General features: G+C 37.2%; 1 protein-coding gene across 3 annotated transcripts in view; it reads right to left on the reverse strand.

Annotated features, from left to right (window-relative positions):
* The window catches only part of LOC115215552 (hamartin), a 58,780-nt gene that overhangs the window by 28,030 nt on the left and 9,342 nt on the right, over window positions 1-21,408 (reverse strand). Inside the window, exons 1-2 of one of the 3 annotated variants that reach the window (XM_029784747.2) lie at window positions 16,073-16,369; window positions 2,608-2,691 (exon numbers count right to left, since the gene is read on the reverse strand). The gene's annotated coding sequence lies outside the window, so the exon portion shown is untranslated. Of the gene's footprint in view, window positions 1-2,607; window positions 2,692-13,892; window positions 14,063-16,072; window positions 16,370-21,408 lie in introns of those variants that run through there. The other 2 variants (XM_029784746.2, XM_029784745.2) reach the window with 2 other exon arrangements.

Genomic DNA, 21,408 nt, shown 5'->3' on the forward strand with positions numbered 1-21,408 from the left:
ATCTTGATATGAGATCACAGTGTCATGCATATATGGTTGTGATGCATGTGCCTGGTGTACCCTTATCAGACGAATAGTCATGAAGGGTATACTGGGCTTCACATGTTTTACTCCAGTGTCACTATGATGGCTTGCACTGCTCTCTCATTCAATAATGATGGTTTTTAATTTAGGCCAGCAATTTTGAAAAGAAGTTAATTAATACTTTTGATCTTCGTACTTGACTGGTACTTTAAAAGCAAAATTGACCATTGTGGGATTTGAACTCAAAATTTAAAAAGCCAAAAGCAACAGGCATTTTGTCTGATACTCTAATGATTCAGCCAGCTCACCACTATGTTTCTGATTTAGGCACAAAGTAAGCAATTTGAACCTTTTAGCATTCAAATTGCTTTGTCAAATGTAATACTTATTTATTCATATTGTTTTGAATTACTCATGCATGGTGTTATAACTTTGAGATTTCAATGATGTGATTGCATATCTTTTGAATAACATTGAAGGGTAGACATGAGATGCTGGATCTGGCCAGTCTGAATAACATTAAACAGGTAGAATATTTAGGCCAGATATGGCTCGTTTAAATGCTAAAGGGTTAGGAGATGGGGTTTTCTCAACCCTCAAATATGAAGAGAGGAAAGCAGGTGGACCATTAAGGATAGTTGGTGAGATATTGAAAATATCATGTCCAGTGGAAGAGTATTAGCTTAGACGAAATGCAGTTTGTGCGACAAATTAGAGAAGAACAAAAAACAAGCGACTACATTTAACATTCATTGACTTGGTAGAAGGCCTGTGATACTAAGGGAAGTGGGTGCAGATTAGATGGCTTCTGGGAGCCATCTAATGTACAGAGATGGTGTCAACAAGTGAGAGTTGGCAAGGGTTTAGCGAGAAATTTAATAAGTATAGGGGCCCATCAGGTTTCATTTCTCAAGGCCTTCCTCTCAGTTATACTACTCCAGGCCAGAACAGTTTAAAATTTGTTATTGTTACACACTGGTGACCTAATATTAGAGATGAATTTGCTGAAGGTTAAAAGAAAATTCCAAATGTGGAAGAAAGCAATGGAATCAATATGTCTTGAAGTAAATCTGGTAAAGTGAAAAGTTTTGGCTTGCAGCAAAGAAAACAGGACACTACTGCAATAGCCAAAGTGATACAGAAGAAGGATTTTGTATGTAATAGATGAAGAAGAGTAGTTGATAAGAGCAAATCATCACAATTATTTAATATCCACTTTTCCATGTTTGTATGGGTAAAATGGAATTTGTTGAGACAGGTTTTATACAGCTTGGTGCTCTCCTTGTTGCCAACTTTCATTTGTTATCGACCAGGATAATGTTTTCCCGTGGCAAGACATATTTTTCATGGAACTTTGAAAACGAATGATATTGTTTACAACAATTAAGTGATGTTGAGATAAGGGTACACACACACACACACGTAGATGTTATATATATATAGTCTGATGGATGTGTAATGTCAGTGTGCATACTCGACAGAGTACCTTGAGAGAAAAGTTGGACCTAAGAAGCATCAGATGTGGTGTGCAAGAGAGATGACTGCACTGGTATGGACATGTAGTGAGAATGGATGAGGATAGCTGTGTGAAAAAGTGCCACACCCTAGCAGTTGAGGGAACCTGTGGAAGAGGTAGATCCAGAAAGACCTGGGATGAAGTGGTGAAGCACGACTTTCAAACTTTAGGCCTCACCAAGGAAATGACTAGTGACCGAGACCTTTGGAAATATGCTGTGCTTGAGAAGACCCGGCAAGCCAAATGAGACCATAACCTCGTGGCCTATGCCAGGGGTGTAACCACCCCACTTGTGCGTACCTTTTCCTTCTTTGGACACTAAGCTCTGCTTGCGAAGACCTGTTGAGGCAAGTGAAATCAAAATCAAAATCAAAGTGAAATTTGATGACGGGCACGAGCACCATACGAGCGCGATCGTTGACAGAGCAGCTAACCGGCTTCCGTGCCAGTGGCACATAAAAGGCACCATTCAAGTGTGATCGTTACCAGCATCGCCTTACTGGCACTAGTGCCCCATGCTAGTAGGGTGCTATGAGCACCATCCAAGCGTGATCGTTGCCAGAGCGGCTAACTGGCTTATGTGCCCGTGGCATGTAAGAGGCACCATTCGATGGGATCGTTACCAGCATCGCCTTACTGGCACCTGTGCCGTTTGCATGTGTAAAAGATTCGAGCGAGGTCGTTGCCAGTACCACCTGACTGGCCCCCGTGCCAGTGGCATGTAAAAGCACCCACTACACTCTCGGAGTGGTTGGCATTAGGAAGGGTATCCAGCTGTAGAAACTCTGCCAGATCAAGACTGGAGTCTGGTGCAGCCATCTGGTTTGCCAGCCTTTAGTCAAACCGTCCAACCCATGTTAGCATGGAAAGTGGACGTTAAACGATGATGATGATGATATATATATATATGTATATTTAGGGATAAACCACTAGGTGGATAAGGTGGATATATATATATATATACTTGATAGATAGATAGAGACAGAGGGAGAGAGAAAGTGTGTGTGTGTGTGTGTGTGCATGTATATATAAAATACAAATATTTCTATAAAGATATTAATTCTTACCTAAAATGAAATCTTGGGATCTTCCGTCAACCTCATTTAGTCTTCGGATTCTGAAAATCCTTCCACTAGAATACATCAGACAGACTGTAGAATAAACGGTAAAGAATTTTTCTCAGTAGAGTCATTAACATTGACAAAACACACACAAACATATATGTAGGTGGTTATCAGCATAAAATACATGAATTCATAGATAAGGAGAGAAATGAAGAGGTGAAACAAAGGGGAGATAAATACATCACATCATGGGACATTGTGGAAAATATGTTCTATCATGTTTCAGGTCTAATTTACAGGGCCAAATATTTTACTGTAGTTTATAGACAGCTTAGTGACCACCTTGTCCAGTGGTTTGTAAATGGTGCGTCAGTGAATGTAAAAAAATATAATCTAGGTACAGGCATGGTTGTGTTGTTAAAAAGTTTTCTTCTCAACCATGTAGTTCCAGGTTCTGTCCTACTGTATAGCACCTTGGGCAGAGGATTTCTGCTACAGCCTTAGGTTGACCAAAGCCTTGTGAGTGGATTTGGTAGACAAACAAGAAGCCCATCATATAAATGCAAATATGTGTGTGTAGTCTTGACATTGCACAATAATTGTAAATGAGCCCTGTTGACGTACAAGCAGTGCACTTGGTATTTCCTGTCTTCCATGAAAAACATGTTTAACTGTTGTAGTGAAAATCGTACTCCCTTCCCATGTGACAAAGTGGTATGACCCAGCCACTATAAAGTCAGACAGTCAGTTGTTGTAGGAGTTAGTAGTAGAAGAGTCATTGCATGAGTTCTCAGTTGGAGTCAGTGTCAGTTAAGTGATATATATACAAGTTTGAGTTACCGTCAAGGTAGACATTACAAAGTCGTCTTGTGGAGCTATCTGCAGTAGCACGATAGATGAGACAAAGATAATAAGATGCAGAATACCGCCACAACATAACAGTGGCGATAAAAATATTAGTGTTGGCAATAACATACAAGTGGGCAGGGATCCACATTATAACACTGACCATGGAGAAATATTTATTTGCTTACAAACAAGAGTTGGTTACAGAAGGGGCATCTGACTAGAAAATCTGTCTCAACAAATCTTGTTTGATTCAGGCAAGCATGGAAAAGACTTTCTTAAAACAAAGATGATGAAAATGTATGACTTTAACAAATTCATACTCATGCTTGAGTAAGTGTCTTGAATAACATGCTATTTATAATTCTCTTATATACAAGTAATAAAATAATGAAGTATAGTTATCTATCGCCATATTGCAGTTTATTATTTAAGCTTACATTGATTCCTCTGTGGTGTTGTTTTGCATTTATAATAAAATAAATATATACAAATTATAAAAATAATAACAATAAAAAATATATGGTACTTTACTGTTTCTACTTTGCAGATTTTAACCTATCATGGGTGGATTTGAAATGTAACACCTAAGACAATCAAAGAATTACAGTATAATAAAGTAAGCATAGCTTATTATTTTCCTTTAGTTTTAGCTCTGTTTCAATTAATTTTGAAAATAAAAATTTAGTAAAATAATTTTGTCATAACTAATTTGGTGTTTAGAACATAAATTAACGAGAAATTTTGATTACTTTAGAACTGGAAGTATGTATCATTAAATCAAGGTGGGGTAGTATCAAAAGGGTTAACTATTTCAGTTTTTTTAACCACCCAGGCAAAGTGTGTTGGTAATTATTACCTCTGCCTTAGCAAAGGCAGAAGTATCTCAAGAAATGCTGGATGGTTTCAGATGAAACTTTCAGGGATGTTTGGCCTCATGACTGGCACAAACTTATTAGATTTTGGGATCGAATAGGTACCAGACAAGGAATCTGGATTATTTTTCCGTTTTCTTTTACTTAATTTTTGAGAGCAGTAGGGCTAATTTTTACTATTCTCATTTGTGAGAGCAGTCAAGTTTATTTCAGATATTCTCATTTTAAAAATCATCTCTGGCTAATCGTTGAGAGGACGCTGATGTTGCCTTGGTGTAGGTTTGCACTCTCTGAGTGCTCTTGTTGTTACTTGATCTCTGGGGCACCATGAAGACAAAAGCTTTGATAATCATTAATCTAGCTTTGATATTCATTAATTTATTCATGACCTGGAGGTAGGTTGTCACTGCTTTAATCAGGTAAGGCGGGACATGTAATTTCTATGTATACAACACAATACAAGTGACAGAGAGGAAGGGTTTACATATTTAATGAATGAGGTCAGTAGCTCACAATTATTTTATATTTGTGTAGCTGCTTCACACCCTTAACCATTCAGGTATATACCTTGTCTATTCAGAATTTGAACTCAGAGTGTAAATAGCTGGAAGAAATGCTGCTGCTAAGCAGTTTGTCTTGTGATAATGTGCTGCCAGCTCACCATCAAAAAATAATAAATATCAATAATAATAACAATAATAATAATAATAATAATAATAATAATAATCAGAAACCTCTGCATTGCAAAGGCAGAGAGAGGAGACCTTATCTTAGCTGCTCAAGATCAAAGCGTATTGACTCAGAACTACCAAGCAATTATGATGAAATATGGAGTAAATCCAAAGTGTCAATTCTGCAATGATGAAACTGAAGGTGAACCACCTAATCTTTGGATATAAAGTTTTAGCACCAGTCGAATATAAATGAAGATATGACAGATTATTTACATTTGACAGATATTTGTCCTCATCTTGTTTGTTGTTAACACAATGTTTCGGCTGATATACCCGCCAGCCTTCATCAGGTGTCTTGGAGAAATTTCAAACCTGGGTTCTCATTCCTAAGGTACTTTTCGATATTATTATTATTATTATTATTATTATTCAGGTCACTGCTTGGAATCGAACCCGGACTCTTGGGGTTAGTACCCCACACTCTTAACCACTACAGAATTGGCCAATATCTATACTGGTTAATATGTTGGTATGATAAAACAAAAACTGTTCACAAGTGGTATAACCATCAACTTGAGGCTGTAACTAAAGGTGAAAATGTCACAATTCTTTGGGACTTTCCAGCACATACAGACAGAACCAAAAAAGCTAATAAAGCAGATATTATAGCAAAAGACCAAAATAATAAAGTCTGTTTATAGATTGACATGAGTATCTTTTGTGATCAAAATGTCTTGACAAAAAACTCTGATAAGCTTAGAAAATATAAAGATTTGCTGATTGAAATTGAAAAAAATGTGGCATCTCAAGTTGATAAAAATACTAATGATTCTAGGAACTCTAAGAATGCTCAAAAGAGGAATTTAAAATTAAGAATGATCCTTAGCTTACCATCCCTGCAAGAAGTGCAAAAGATTTTTTTTTCTAACTGGTATGTCATACATATTAAGAAATGCATTGTCTCTGTGAGAATAATTACTTTCCATGTAAATAAGTCTTTTTCAACATAACTTTATCTGATTTTATAAATTAATAATTTGGTGTGTTTATTTTAATAGTTTATCAATGTATAGAATGAGTTTCTATGCCTGGTGTGTCGGAAAGGCACTTGGCAAGAAATGGAAACAAGATTGAAGAAAGAAATAATAATAAAAATAATGCTTTCAAATTTTTGCACAAGGCCAGCAATTTCAGAGGGCGAGGGTGGGTGGTAAATGATTACATTGCTCCCCCACCCCCATGCTCAGCTGGTACTTATTTTGTTGACCCCTGGAAGAGGCAAAGCTGACCTCAGTGGAATTTAAACTCAGAACATGAAGATGGACAAAATGCCACAAAGCATTTTGCCCAGCATGCTAATGATTCTGCCAGCTTTGCTGCCTTAGAATAATAACAAACCTTTCCACCATAGGCTCAAGGCCTCAAATTATTTTAGGGACAGGCGCTGGTTGATAACATCAACCCCAATGCTCCACTGGCATTTATTTTATCAACCTAAAAGGATGAAAGGCAAAGGCCAGAAATTATGTGGGGAAATAACAATTGCGTTACAGGCGGAAACTCACTTTAGCTCTGATATACTCTTTTAGTACCAACAAAGCACAGTTCCCAATGTGATGGGAACTCTGTTGGTTATGACAAGTGTTCCAGCCTGTTCATGAAATTAACATGCAAGTGGCTGAGCATTCCACAGACACATGTACCTTAATGTAGTTCTCTAGGAAAGTCAATGTGAGACAGAATGTGACAAGGCTGGGCCTTTGCAATACAGGTACTACTCATTTTTTGCCAGCTGAGTGGCTTGGAGCAATGTGAAATAAAGTGTCTTGCTTAACAACATAACTCACTACTGGATATAGAACTCTCAATCTTATGGTCATAAGCCAAATGCCCTAACCACAAAGCCAAAAGCTTTCACAGTTTCCTATATAAAACAAGAAACATAACATTTAACTTCACACAAACACAAACAAAGTAAGTGATTGAGATGACGATATTTCCAAAATTAGAAAAGAATTTAAAATTCAATTTTTCTGAACAGATGTGCTATTCTCTATAGTTAATAAACTGCCATTAATTTTGACGACACACACATATAGTAATAAGAAGTGACATCGTTTGAGAGAAAAACAGAATTTTAAAAATCTACCCCAATAACTAAATCTAGCTTTGTTATTGTCTAAATCGACCTTAGTGACTGACTAAATCTGCACCTGTTATTGACTAAACCCACCCCAGTAACTAAATCTACCCCTGTTATTGACTAAACCCACCCCAGTAACTAATTCTACCCATTATTGACTCACCCACCCTCATAATCGACCAAACTCAGCCCTACCCTTATCATTGATTAAACCCTCTCACATCTGTAAATGACTAAACCTACCTCTATAAATGACCAAACCCACCCCTATAATTAAGTACCCTACTCCATTTGACTAAATCTACCTCTATTATTCACTGAACTTATCCCTATAACTGGCCGAACCCACCCTGTAGTTGAATAAATCTGCCCCAATAATTAAATTAGGCCCACCCGATAATTCACTTAAACTCAACCCCTATAACAGACTAAATACATCCCAGAAACTGATTGAGGGATTAAATAATTGAAAATATAAAAAGTAACCCCGGCCGTCATCGCCATCCACTACCAGGATACAAGCATCACCACTATCATCACAAGTGACGTCATGATAGGATCACACACAGCAAACATGCCAACTCATGATAGAAAACTTGTCTCCACATCCCGTTCGTCACATCACAGTTCCGTAATGTTAACAACTAATTAATTAATGCTAATGACCAAACAAGTGTGTGTGTCAGCAGCAGCAACCGAGACAGGCACACTACATTTAGTACGTAAGAAACAATTTCAGTCCTGGAAACCAAAAGATGTAAAGTTTCGTTATTGCACAGTCTTGGAAATATTTTTTTCAAAACAGGAAAAATAAATAAAAATAAAAATTCCGTATCGAGGATCATATTTACGTTCTGATATGAAACGTTTTAAAAATCAATTAAATATTCTACGAGTTAATTGAGGGCTCGTCATCACTACAACAAGCAAGTCAAATCTCTATCGAATAATATTTTATGCACGATACAGCACAAATCAGCAAATCTGTAATGAATGCACATACATGTGCATGCAATTATGCTATTACAAAAACATATAACGTAAATATGTTTGTATGACTACACCTGTGTATATGCACATTAAACATCTGGCATAGCAATAAAGAATAACGGAATGTATGTATTCTATGTATCTATCAATCTATATTAATTTATTTCTGTTAGTATAAGTGTAGAATAGACGAACACTAAATGAGTGCTCGGACCAGTCCAGATTCTTAAAATCCAACACCCTACGAACTTATCAAGGACAATATTTTTCATCGCCAAATGTGTTTGTCCATTCTCTGTCTGTCTGTCTCTCCCTTGCACGCGCGCGCGCGCGTGCGGTATGGCTTCACAGTAGGGAGTGGTAAGAATGCTGGGCAAAGACAGTGTCCATTCTGCATGATACCACATTGACAAGAGATTAGAAAGAAAGAAGACAATGGGTGTCATGGAACATTCTGTGTGTTCGCTCGACCTCCTAGAAATATCAACCAGACACTCTTCAAGGGTGCAGATCTAGATATTAACCCTCTTCAAATGACACTGCCTCAAAAAAAAAAAAAATAACGATGGACAAGTTAGATAATATAGGATGGAGTTTTTTAAGAACAGCTCTTATTACAGTCTGTTGTGTCTGGGGAGAGTCATTTTCTTTTTGTGCCTTATAATCTAACACACTCATCGGTAAAATTTTCACTTTTTCCTTATTTTTATTTTCCTAAAAATTTCGTTGCGTCTTGCAACCTTTTCAATAGTTTTGACTCTCTATTGAAAAGGTTGCAAGACGCAACGAAAATTTTAGGAAAATAAAAATAAGGAAAAAGTGGAAATTTTACCGATGAGTGTGTTAGATTATAAGGCACAAAAACAAAATGATTCTCCCCAGACACAACAGAATATGCTTCAACACACGAACTCATATAAAGAATCTTGCAAACCAAATCCAAAAACGAAATCTTATTACATTACCTCACCTGGAAAGAAAGGGGCATAGAATTGCCTTTTTTTTTTTTACTTATTGATTTTTATTTTTTTACAAAGGGAATTACGATTTCTGAAAGAACCCCCACCCAATTTTAGTTTTACATCTTTGACGCAAATGTCTAATGTAGTCCTAGATACACTATGTCACAATGGGAACATCCTTGCTTGTAATAATAACATGGATTAATGAAGTGAGTTAAATCACGCTAAATCTACACTGTTAATGATGAAAGAAAAAGTTTACCTCAATAATAAACTCTGACCAAGAAAGGCAGGGGAGTCGACCCCGAGACTTTAATTAAAATTTATTAAATATTAAACACAATTAGGGAGTTTAATCTGACGTTTAACAGCACTTAGACAACACCGAACGTGTTTCAGGCTTATTGGTCGTCATCAGTGATTGTTACTTCAGACCTTAGAGAGGTCGGGTAGAAGAAAAAACAAGGTACTTGCAATTTGGTTGACGGTCTGTAGACATCTCTGAGACGAAGGGCCAGTCCTGAAAACTAGATTCCTCTTCTCACAACCACATACCAAGCTAATCACGAGGGAAGATGGAGTATTTATGCGAATGAACAAACAATAAGTGATGTGATAACTTTTGCTGACGCAGGACTTAGAGCTAAACTACTACCGCCGCCACCACTACCACTACCACCACAGCATCATCATCATCAGCCGCCGCGAGACAGGCATAGTAGCAGCCAGGAATAACAGCAACAATGTGGGAATATGAAGGACATCGTCAACAATAGCAACTCTACAGCCACACAACAATCCCCACCACATATGAATGACGATTACAACAACATGAGTGGAAGATTTAATCAACGCTAGCATATGACTGGTACTTTGTTTTATCAGTCTTAGAAAAATAAAAGGCTAAGATGACCTCGGTGGAATTTGAACCCAGAATGCAAAGGGAACTAAACACAGTAGGCGGTGGCGTGGTTGCATTTTTTGTGGTGTTAGTGGTTGTAGTAGTAGTAGTGGTTTCGGTGGTAGTGTTGGAGGTTATGATCGTCATGGAGGTGACAGTGGCGGAGAAGAGGTGGCGTGATGACGATGGAGCAACTAATTTCTTATATATATAAAAAAAAAAGTGAGCAGGAAATGAGATCGTGTGGCTTGCATGCCTTTCACAGGAGAAGGTGAAGATGAAACCGAAAAAGTCCGAGGTTATTAAACAAAATGAAATAACTACAAGCTTGAATCGAAATCTTGTCGCCTTGACTCATGTACAAGAGTTTTCACGTGGTCACTCGAACTGCTAGAAATAACAGCCAAATCCCTTTAATCAACACCCTATCGTTATAAATATAAAAAGGAATCGTCTCAGATAAACAATGTCTGAATAGAAGACTGTATGGTCAAAATTGGTCTGTTTTTGATCGTAGATCTGAAAAATCAGGACTGTCCTGGGCGAAACTACAGCTTATATCTTTTGTTTCAGTCATTGGACTGCGGCCATGCTAAGGCACCTCTTGAAGGTTGTAGTCGGATAAATCTAATCTGGGACTAATGTTTAAGCTTGGTTCTTTTTCTATTGGTCTCTTATGCCGGGGTCGTAAACAAACCAACACTGATTGTCAAGCGGTGGTGAGAACAAACAGAAACACAAAGACATACACACACATTGTTTATGTAGTCCAAGCTACACCATATCTGAATAAAAAGTGGGATGGCCATAGTTAGAATGTCCTTAGTAGAAAGTCTGCTAAAATTGGGCTGACCTGGGGCTAAATTTTCTCACAAATTTGTAACAAGGAAAGCAGACCACTGGATAAAAATCTCCAGGACACAGCCGGTAATTATCAATTGAGAGGGAATAATTAGTAAGTCGATATTTGATGAATTGGTACAGGGAACAGAATAAATTAAGAGTATTTTGTTCGGCACCCTTTTTAAATAAAAAGGTGGGGTCAGCGGACAAAACTACCGACATTAATGGAAACAGTTTGAGACGAGGAGGTAGTCATACTTTTGTCATTGACTGGCAGAATGTAGTTGGGAGTGAGGTAACGGGAGAGTTTGATCGCAAGCTGAAAAATAGCAGCCAAACTGCCTTCAATGAACACAACAATCTAAAGAATAAAAATAAAAAAGAGAAGTATATACTAGACTAGATATTGCAGTCCTAGATACACTTTGCCTGAAAATAAGAAAATATACAACAAGCTATTGTTTATTCGTGTAGTAGAAAATATACAAGTGCTCAATATAACTATGTTGGAAGTCTGATATTAGAGAATGTTTGTGAGATAAACAGGAATAGTGTGGTAATGGTGATAGTGATGATGATAGCTGTAGTATAATACCTGTTCACTGCCACTACCACCGTCATCACATTGATATTACCGCCACTATGTTGATACTACATCACCACCACCACTACCACACAGATTTACGGTCACCAATACCGCCACCACTGTATTAATACCAACAGCCACTGCTATCACCACCATCCCTGATAGTACAACCATGACCATCATCCCTGATAGAACAGCCATTATCTCTGATATTATATATAGTCATCACAACCTCCACCACTGTCTCAGTTGTAGTATTCAGCTCTACTTCATCATAGGACAGTTTTATAAAACATGTTCAGTAATATCTGTTGACTCAGCATGAGACATAACACATTGTAAGTGAATTATAAATAGCAGGAGATTGAGATCGAATTTTGTACTCGTCACCATAGAACAGAGGGAGACAATTACAGAGGGCGAGTTGCCATGGGTCTACGATTTTAAGGGAGCCTACCTCTCCTCCCCATAGTGAGAGATAAAGAGGGAGGTACCTTTTGGTAAAGAAGTACCTTGTTCTACTTGTTTTATTCTTTGTTGTTCTTAGTACCCCATGTACACTACATGTACTGGCATAATATACTCGTAAGCCAGAGACATATATCATATGTATTTAGCACCGATTACTAAAATTCTTATCAAGCAGTTTGAAATAAGGTTTACTTTTTATAATTTAACCCGGGTCCTATTTCTTCTTGAAAGACAACCGAATTGCCACAGCAGTAACCATTTCCTAGGCACAAGAACAGCTGTTGTAGATGAGGAAATAAGTTGGTTGAAATATCCCTCTGTTTGTGACACTAATTTTATCGGCCCCGGTAGGAGAAACATATACCATTGGTGCAAGGTCAAATATATTTATAGGGGAAGGCTACTGTATTTATTGATCATGATATCGGACTACTCTACTTATTTCAACGATTACGGAAGAATGAAAGGCACATCAAACATTTAGAATCTGTGACTGACTAATTTTAATAACACAAGAACATTTTGGACCGTCTTCACCAAAGCTCTACCGATTCTGCCCTAGCAAAAAAGAAAATTAACACCAACAATTCTTTCTTCTATAAGCACAAGGCCTGGAATTTTGTGGGAGGGGAACTTGTAGATAAAATTTACCCCAGTAATTGTCTGATATTTAATTTTCATCGACCCTTGCAGAATTTGAACTTAGAATGTGAAAAGCCGAAGAAATGCAGCTAACATTTTGTCCGACTCGCTAACGATTCTGCTAGCTTTGTTCTGTTTCTGGTTTAGGCACAAGGTCAGTGATTTCGAAGGGAGGACTTCAGTTGATACCATACCATAAACACCGAGAATATGAATATATATATATATGTGTTACGCACACACACACACGTATATATAATTTACCACAGATTTTATCTGTCGCCCAGCATTATATCACCCTCAGAATCTCTAACAAGAGCCCATTCTGTGGCAACAATTCGGATAGCAGGTCTCTCTGGTTCGAGGATAACTCCTACTCACCGAAGACCTTGAAAATAAGAAAGTCAAGGGTGCTGCGCTTCCTTCTTTAACTAAAATATACATACATGTATAAACACATACACACATACAATAACAAAGACAATATCTCTGTGGAGTGTAAATAAATCATCAATGTACATTATATACATGCATTTATATATACATACAGCCATATAAACACGTGTATATTCATACACACACACACACACACACATATATATATAAAAGCACACACACACAATATGTGCATGCATACATAATATATACACATAAATATGTGTGTATAACATTTCGTTCATACGCCTGCACAATGTAAATATTGTGCTTGATAACGAGAGTTAATTAATTGTTAATTACCACATTAACATCGACGTGATTGTCAAATTACTTTATATATAACACTATCCTATGCTAACGCGAAGCCACACGAGCAGAGGACAAGCCCATAACTTTCGAAGTAACGAAAGAAAGAAACGTAAAGAGAAACAAATATATTAGCTGTTAAAAAGTAAAAATGTTAACTTCTTTCTATGAACAGGCGGTAGAGGAAGGGCAGAGCCGTGGTGGCACATATGCCGTTCTCAAATATATTAGCAACATGACTAATGTGAAACAGTTAAGGGAGCGGAGAAACCGAAACCGGTTCGCCGAGTTTACTATGCTACGATGTCGACATCTGTCACAATAGGAAGAAAGAAAAACGAATAGAAATCGCGATATTAATATGTTAATATCAACATAATATACACAGATAGGTTAACTAAATAGTCATAATGTATTGTAGCAAGATACGTACGTGTGTGTATGTGCATATACATACATTCATACATATACATTATATCTAGTGTACAAAGCCGCGAAGGCTAGTGATATTACTACTAATAATATATGCATAGCAACAACTAGAAAGCCAACAAGTTGCAAACGAGGGGTAGAAATATCCGGGTGCAATGAGAGATGTTGTGGTACCATACCATATGTCTAAGATGCTGGACATATATGCTGTTAAGTGCTCGCTGCATGGAAATGATATTTCGGTGTGAACGGGCGACGGCTTGTATCTTCTCCCAGACATCAGCTAACGACTTGTGGCAAGGTCTGTGGCAATAAGGGAGGAGCAAGAACTATGGGGAGGGGGTAGGTAGAAAGATAGGGGGGATATAGAAGAGAGAGAGAGAGAAAGAAAGAAAGAGAAGACGGAGGCAGTGGGTGAAAAAAATAAACGTGATGAAATAGAAGCGGTAAGGAAGAAGCGAGGTAATAAGTTATAATGAAAGAGGGGCTGAAAGAGAGCGGATTATGATTATATATATACATATATATGAGAGAGAGAGAGAGAGTGAAAGAGAAGAGGGATAGATAAAAAGATAGACAGATAGAGTGATAATCATATGAAAGAGAATGTTAGAGATAAGAAAGATGAGCCACAAAAAGAGAGAGAGCCGGAGTATGTTCGTGTGTGTGTGTGTGTGTGTGTGTGTGTGTGTGTGTGACATTGTAGAAAAGAAAGAATGAAAGAGAAACAAAAGTAGAGAAGGAAGAATTACTGTAAAAGTGGTCTGACTGTTGGTAACAATTACACTACTGCTTACAGCTGGACATATTAAATATTCACAACTTGCTTCACACAACATCTTTTAAATTATAGTGATTGTCTCCTAAGCTTTTTTCCCCTTTCTTTTTTTATTCATTTATCATGAATTACGATCAAAGTGTAAATATTTTGTCTTAGATTAAACAATATCATTTATGCTTTTTTAAAATTATTTTATTTTATTCTATCCTATCTCTGTCAGACTTTGAATGGATGGCAGGCAGTCAGGACAGTTTATATAACTGTGAACAGTTCTACCAAGATAGAAATGTTCTGAATAAAAATTAGCAATTTAGTCAGCTTTCAGTATGATTGTGTTTATGACTGAATTAAATTTCAGACGCTTAAATACAAACTATATGTTTGGTTAACATTAGCATTATAAATAATGCAGTTAATGTTACACATTGACTGCTAATATTAGATACATGTGATTTATTTAAATGTATATTTTACACCCCAATAGCATACAGTATGTCAGAAAATTGGGATGATCATTAGAAGGTAAATTTAAACATGGTTCAATAAAATATAGACTATAAATTTAAATGATAGAGAGTATAATATATATATATATATATATATATATATATATATATATATATATATATATATTATATATATATATATATATACACATACATACATACATTCATACACACACACACATATATATCAGTCAGTTATACACGTCTGAAAAAAGCACACAAAAAACTTTTTTGCATAAACGCGTGTGTTATATATATATGTATATATACACATGTATACATACATCGGTATAATATCTATATGTGTGAGTGTATATACATAATACATATATATATATACACACACACACACATATATATATATACATACATATATATATACATAAACATACATATACAAACACACACATACATATATATATATACAAACACACACATATATATATATATATATAAACATACATATACAAACACACACATACATATATATATATATAAACATACATATACAAACACACACATACATATATATATATATATATATATATATACACATACATATAAACACACATACACATATATATATGCATGTATGTATTTATATATATATATATATGTTTCAACCCAATCCTTGAATTTCAAAAGAGTATTACTGGTACTTATTTTCACATTCTCAGAGAAATAAAAGGTTGAAGTCAAATCCCTGGGTTAATTTCAGTCTGGAATCGTGAGATGCTGAACTGAATTTCGTTATAACAACTAATTTTTTTCTTCTTCAAATAAGTATATCAGATACATTTCTCTTTATGCGATGTTTACCAACAACAATATCGACGAAACATCCCGTTACGACAGAATAAAGGATTGCGATGATGGTGATGAGGATGGTGAAATGGTTGGTTATCATACTATATGAAAAGAGATGAAATTTTCTTAAAACCTTTATTTCGGGTCCAATTCTAATTTAGCCAGACACAAAGGCAGGTGTCGCTGATTAAATATATTCTAGTAATATATTACGTTTAATTAAAGCAATTACAACGGCATCAAAAAAAAAATATCGGTCTCCTACCTTAGTCAATTGATATATGTATGGGACTTTGACGAGATAACTTCTATTAGCAGGTGTGACAGGCCGTAATGACATAATTGGTCAAAGTTTCAATGCCGACAGGACATCATCTGATCTTTGATGTAATAAACCAGCAAAGACAGTGTGCAACAGCAGCGATTTTACATGTTAGATGCATATAATTATGTTGTATGTCTTACATCACCATCACAAGCAGCATCAACGTAACCACACACTTGTAGTAATTTGACAATGTTCCTACCTCCTACTTCGATGTTGTTATATGGAAAGACAAGCCAAGTAGATTTGTACAGAAATTACTGAGGTGGGTGGCAACAACTTCACACACATATACACTAGATATTTACTGAGTGTATATAAAATAATAAATAGCAAATAGCGTTTATGGATGTTTTGGAACAATGCCAAACAATGTACTAACACAAAACAACAATCTGTAAACTATCTCAAGGCTGTCACAAGCGTGCGTATGTATGTATACATGCATGTATTTGTATGTGTGTGTGTGTGAGAGAGAGAGAGAGAGAGAGAGAGAGAGAGAGAATGCACAAATAGTGGAAGCAGCTAATTGTGATGACTGGGATGCAGTTTTTAAGATAAAAATAACCGGCAAACATTATCCAGTGGGTGTAATAATACCCTAAACATGTTTAGGGCCACTAAAGCAGCTTCCAGCATATATGTATATGTATACAGATTATATATATGTATGTATATAAATATATTTAATATACATATGTGTGTGTATATATTAAATCTATTATATAAAATCCGTTCTGACTGTCTGTGTGTCTTCTAGGATCCCGGGCATCCTCCATCCGGTTGCGCTCAAATTTGATATGTAGATACCGACGGTATCAGGGCGTGTATAAGTCTTGAAAAAATTACAAAAATCGATTCCAGGTGAGAATGCGATCGATAAAGCCGTGGAAACGTGCATTTGTATGCGCAAGTACATCAGCTGTTGCGATCGATACTACGCGCACGCGAGAAAAATGCACGGTGTCTTAAATTTAGGTTAAATCAGTGTTTCTCAAAGGGGAGGCCTATGGGACGGTCGGACAAGTTGTTTTGAGAAAATTTGGTTTAAATGTTTGACAACTCGGCACCATCCTTTGGACGGGGGGGGGGGGCGTTTTGCTCGTATATATATATATATATATATATATATATATATATATATGCATATAAAATACTTAAGCATATATATGTGTTATATGTATATATGTAATACATATATGTATAAATGTGTGTGTGTATGTGTGTATAGATATGGGGGGGGACAACTAATGGCACAGTTTCTATGAGAGTGACACTAATTTACAACTACCATCATACAATGTCAAGATATGGAGGCAGATACACATACGTGTGTGTGTTATCATCATCATTCAACATCTGTTTTCCATGCTGGTATAGGTTGGATGGTTTAACAGGAGCTGACCAGCTGAAGGGCTGTTCAGGCTTCATGTCTGTTTTAGCATGGTTTGTACGGCTGGATGCCCTTCCTAACACCAACCACTTTACAGAGTGTACTGGGTGCTTCTACACAGCACTGGCACAGACGCTTTGTACATAGCACCAGCACCTTCGAGCCTGCAAGATTAGGGATGTTCAGCTGGAGAGGGTTGTAAGGGACAAGCCTGTATGCAAAGTCAACCATGCTTTTGCTTTGAATGACCAATGTTTTCAAGCAGAGTAAACCACCAAGAATCCCAGTCCCCTGTCATCCCCTCTGTAAGTCCCAACATTTGTAGATCCTTTCTCACCACTTCGTTCCATGTCTTCCTGAGCCTACCCCTTCCACATGCTCCCTCTACAATTAGAGATCAGCACTTCTTGATGCAACTGTCTTCATTCATACACATTACATGACCCTACAAGCACAGTCTTCTTTCTTGTATATTGCATCAGATGCCCTCTATACCCAGTTTTTCACTCAAGTCACTTACATCCTGTCGTATATGCACACTGACATTACCCATCCAGCAAAGCATACTGGTTTCATTTCTTTCAAATCTTCACACATCTTCAGTAGTCACAGCCCATGTCTCACTGACATGCAGCATAGCTGTCTGTACACAGGCATCATACAAACTGCCTCTCACTCTGAGGGAGACACTCTTCATTACTAACAGATGTAGTAACTCTCTGAACTTCGCCCAGCCTATTCTTATTCTAGCAGCTGTGCTTTCAGAACCACCCCACCCCTACTAACTTGGTCACTTAAGTAATGGAAACTGTCTGCTACTTCTGGGGATCCCCGCCTGGCATATGGAGGAGTCTATTTTTTGTACATTCCTGGTGTTTAACGTACCTGTACATCTGCCACATGTAAAGACTAAATTCTCTGTTAGTCATCCAGTGATACTGTTGCACCTCCTGTATGTCCATAGCTTGCACCAAGTACATCTTATGGAGTTTCTCCCTACACCTTTTCTATATATCGAGCAGGGCCTTCTCCCTGAATGTATCTGCAATTTGTCTGTTTTCCTACTTATCAATACTTTGGTCTTTACTAAATTAACTCTTAAGGTCCTCTGGTTCCAGACCTTGCTTCCATACCTAAAGTTTCTTCTCTAATTCTGGTAATGATTCAGCAATAAGAACAAGGTCATCAGCATAGAGGAGCTCCTAGGGGCAGCCAGTCTTAAATTCCTCGGTTACAGCTTGGAGGACCATGATAAATAAGAGGGAGCTAAGAACTGACCCCTGGTGGACACCTGCTTGAATGCTAAACTCCTTGCTATACTCAATGGCAACTCTCACCTTACTAACAGCATCCCTGTACATGGCTTGGATAGTTCTCACTATATAACACACACACACAAACACACACGACAAGCTTCTTTCAGTTTTCCTTTACCACTTCCATTTACAAGGCTTAATTGTCCTGAGACTATAGAACACACTTGTGAAAGGTGCCACACAGTGGGACCTCACAGCCATGTCTATATGTACATAGTGAGAATTTACAAAACAAAAACAAACAAAAGACAAAGATGGATGTGTAAACAACAAACAGATGTATTTAACGCTCGGGAGGTGAGAAAGTCTTTTACGTTTCGAGCCTATGCTCTTCGACAGAAAGGAACACAGAAATAAACAGGAAGAGAAAATAGAAAAAGGTTTGGTGGCTAGCAATCTATCATGGTGAAAATATACACACACACACATATATACATACATACATATTGTATAAATATTCCATATAAATATATACTTATTATATATCTATATATGTAGAAAACAAAGCATGAAAGATTGTTTATAAGATATTTAGTTACACCAACTTAACACAAGGTGATAATTACAATATGCAAATTACATAATCAAGATTTGTAAAATCATCAGATTTTATGCGTATCATTATTGCATTGTCAACATGACATTATGGAGATGGCTAGCAAGAGTTACTAACCTTCTGCATGATGGTAAATTTCTGTAATCTTTCCAATGCAATAATGTTATGTATAAAAGTTACATGTCTCTGATGATCTCACAATGTCTTATATAATTTGCATTATGTAATTACCAATTACCTTATGTTAATGAAATATATGTAAGATGACAAAACTAAACACCTTTTATGTAAAGATTGTTTGCCAACATAACATGGCAGTTCTGGTTTAGGACAAATGTTGCCAGAAGACATGATCTGTGTCCTGATATTTTTGAACAAAGGAATCTAGCACCCCCACTCAGCGATACACAGATATTGTTTTGAGCTTAGTGGGGGTGCTAGATTTCCTTGTTTGAAAACATAAGGACACAGATTGTGTCGTATAGCCAGCTGGAGACGATGTCTCCTGGGGATAAATTACAGCAACATTCGTCCAAAACCAGGACTGCCATGTTATGTTGGTAAACAATCTTTACTCCAAAGTACTGTTGCTGAATATCTCTTGTGAAATTTAAAAATAATAATTTTCTAAACATCTTTTATGTTTTATTTTATCTACAGATACTCTGTTTAACACTCAAACCTTGGTTTCATAACAAGGGATACAATTACAATGCATGAACGGAAATACACAAGAATTTCTAAATATTTTTCTGCACTGGATAAAAGGTTAACAGGGAAAATAATCTTTGTGTGTGGCAGTTGTACAGGAACAATAGACACAAGAAACGTAGAGAAAATAGACTCTGTCAAATGCCAGGTGGGATACTTAGAAGTGGTTGATAGCTTCCATTAACTGGATGACCAAGTCAGCAGTGGAGGTGGATGCTCTCAGAGCATGACTGCAAGAATAAGAATAGGTTGGGTAAAGTGCAGAGAGTATCTACCATTGTTGATAAGAAAGGGCCTCTCCTTCAGAGGGAAAGGCAGATTGTATGATGCCAGTGTGCAAACAATCATGTGCAAGAGAAGACTGCGCTGGTATGGTCATGTGATGTGTATGGACAAGGACAGCTGTGCAAAGTGGTGATCCCTAATTGTGGAGGGAACCTGTAAAAGAGGTAGATCCAAGAAGATATAGGAGGAGGTGGTGAAGCATGATCTTCAGATAGTGGGGGTGTCTAACGTAGGCGATGACAAACAATTGAGACCTTTGGCTGTTTGCTGTGCTTGTGAAGATTTCGCTGGCCAAGTGAAATCATAGCTGTGGCTGGTGCCAGTGTCACATAAGAGGTACCCACTACACCCTTGGGGTGGTAGCCATTTGGAAGGGCATCCAGCAGCAGGAATCAAGCCAAAATCAGACTGGAGCTTGATACAGCTCTCCAGTTTACTAGTTCCAGTCAAAACTATCTAAGCCATGCTAGCATAGAAAACAGATGCTAAATGATGATGATGATGATAAGTGTATGTATACACACACACACACCTTGATAAATGCTGAGCTTTGCCCCACCTCCATTCCCACTGCCCTGTCAAGCTTTTCCCCTAGATCTCATTCCTTAACACTCATCACTTCTGTTTCTGCTATTATTTGGCTACCATAATCACCTGTCATCAGAATAGGTGCATATAACATCTGCTCCCCACTTCCAATCCTTGTTATCTTCATTCATCCATGCTTCCTCCTCTCCATCCTTAACACCCCTCAAAAATCTAACATAACCCTCCCTCAGCCACTCCTGTATTTCCCACCATCGATTACTATATTCACCTCTATCCCATCTGACCATCTCTCCTCACATTCTCATGAAAGTTTCCCCTCTTCCCACTCACCCAGTCCAATCCTTCGCATCACTTCACCTATATTCATGCCCCACTCTACATCCATCACCACCTCTCTCTCACTCTCTTCATCTCTATATTCCTAATTAAGTCTCATTCTCTCCCTTCTTCTCCAACTTGGGTATCT

Source organism: Octopus sinensis, linkage group LG9, assembly GCF_006345805.1.
Source record: "Octopus sinensis linkage group LG9, ASM634580v1, whole genome shotgun sequence".
NCBI lineage: Eukaryota > Metazoa > Mollusca > Cephalopoda > Octopoda > Octopodidae > Octopus > Octopus sinensis.